Below are 2,362 nucleotides of genomic sequence, written 5' to 3'. Positions count from 1 at the left end.
TGTCTAAAACCAAATCAATACTAAACTCCATCTCCCTATCCAGAGAAACACTAGGAAGATCATCAAAAAAGACCTCAGGAAATTTGTTCACCATTGAAACCGAATGAAAAGAAGGACCTTATGAGTTAGAATCTTTAACCCGAACCAAGTGATAGATAAACCTGTTAGATATTAACCTCCAAGCTCTAAGATAGGAAATAAACCTCCCTCTAGGATCTAGGGAACCACTCTCCCACTATATAACCAGGGAACCTAAAAACAACCTTTTAGGTCCGACATTCCAGTGACGCATAACAAGAGTGTAACCAATCCATCCCCAGAATAATATCAAAATCCACCATATCAAGCTTAAATAAGTTTACCAAGGTCTGCCTACTACGAATATATACCATTTATACCCTATAGACCCTTTTAGCAATCATAGAGTCACTTACTAGGGTAAAAACAAAAAAAGGATCCAAAATAACCCAGGATCAAAACCAAAACACACAGCCACATATAGGGTCACATAAGAAAGAGTGGACCTTGGATCAAGAAAGAAATACATTTCACAAGAAAAGAGTTATAACGTACCAGCCACGACATCAGGTGATGCCTCAGATTCCTATCGAGTAGCAAGAGCATATAACCTATTCTAACCTGTGCCGGTACCAGAAGTAAAAATAGATATAGAAGTAGCACCATTTGGTGTAGGAGCAGAATATGAAGCAATCATCTTACTCGCTCCAAAAGCACCCTTACCACTCGGACAATTTCTAAGCATATGGCTTGGCTGGCCATATTTGAAATATTTATCCCTTCCTTCATCACATAAGCCCCTATACAACCTACTATAGAACTAAAAATGAGGGCATAATATGGCCGACTAAACCCTACTCACCTGATATTGGGCACCCTATTCCCAAAAATTATCACTACCTTGTTGTCGCCTATCACTTGACGGTTTAGGGTAAGGAGAACTTGTTGTAGAGAAGGAACCAAAACTCCCCTTTTTTTTCATTTACCGCCATCCCAACCACCTTGCTATTGAGAACTACCCTGTTCAGATGACCTGAACTTCTTACCTTGCCTTTTCCCAAACTCAGCTTGCTTTTTCTTTTCTTTCTCCACCTATTGCATATGAACCACCTACCTAGAAATATCCATATACTTAATTAGCAATGCAGTCTTACTTTCAAGGATCAAGTCCCGAGATAGTCCTAAAGAAAACTTTCACATCCTAGTCCTCATGTCAGATACCAACTTCGGAGCATACCTAGACATCTGGTAAAATTTTAAGGCATATTACTTGACAGATATTCTTTCCTATTTCAGATTAATAAATTTCTCTACCTTCGCTTCCCTTAATTCCTGAGGAAAGAAGTAGTCCAAAAAAGCATTGGAGAAAGTCTCCCATAATAATGACTCCTCCATGTCATCACCCCTTACCTAATCTCATTCCTTGTACAGTTGGTACGCCACATCCTTTAGCTGGTAAGCTATAAAATTCACCTCTTCCATATTCGTGGCCTGTATTACCCTAAATATTTTCTCCATTTCATCCAAGTAACCCTGAGGATCCTTCTCCACCTTTACACCAGTAAAAATAGGAGGATTCATTTTCATAAACTAGCCAACTTTTGTGGCATCGGCTGATGACACACCTGATACACCCCGCTTAGCCTGAGCAGCAACCAACTGAGCAATATTATGGATCGATTAATGAAATTCTGCATTAGTCACCTCACCTTGAAAAGGACTAGTAAGAACCTAGGTGGAACTCTAGAAAAATCAGGGACTGTACCGCTAGACAAAGTATAGATCCCCTGAGTAGAGCGTATCCCATCAACATTATCCATAGTTGGGATAGAAGAGTTACCTTGCATCTCAGATCATTGAGGCATGATCTAAAAAGCAAACAAATAGGAATTAGAAAGGACCTTAGATCTTGCAGCTTGAAACAAAATACCAAGAAAGAGAAACATTTCTAAATGACTTTTAGCCTCTCCCTTATGAGTGTGGCGCACTACATACCCCTAAAAGAGACTCTACCAGACACGACTTTGTGGACTCCCCAAATGATCATAAACCTAAGGTTCTCATACCAACTTGACATGACCCAACTCAGGGCCTTATCGTAATGAGCATCCTAAGTCCAACCAAGGGCCACCCTCATTACCCAACCCAACCTCCAACCACCTGCCCTGAGTTGGATAAATTTTGAGCATATAATAAGATAACATAATTTTCCAATTAGTGACTCTAGGATAGGTCTATAACCGAAACTGACCGCATCGAGTCCAACCATTCAAACCCATCCATTGACTAAACCAAACATAAACTAACAACCAAATAATTACCAAGTCAAGTTCCATAACAAATA

The sequence above is a fragment of the Capsicum annuum genome, unplaced genomic scaffold (assembly GCF_002878395.1).
Source record: "Capsicum annuum cultivar UCD-10X-F1 unplaced genomic scaffold, UCD10Xv1.1 ctg5345, whole genome shotgun sequence".
NCBI lineage: Eukaryota > Viridiplantae > Streptophyta > Magnoliopsida > Solanales > Solanaceae > Capsicum > Capsicum annuum.
The sequence above is the reverse complement of the archived record's forward strand: the minus strand, read 5'-3'. Positions refer to the sequence as shown.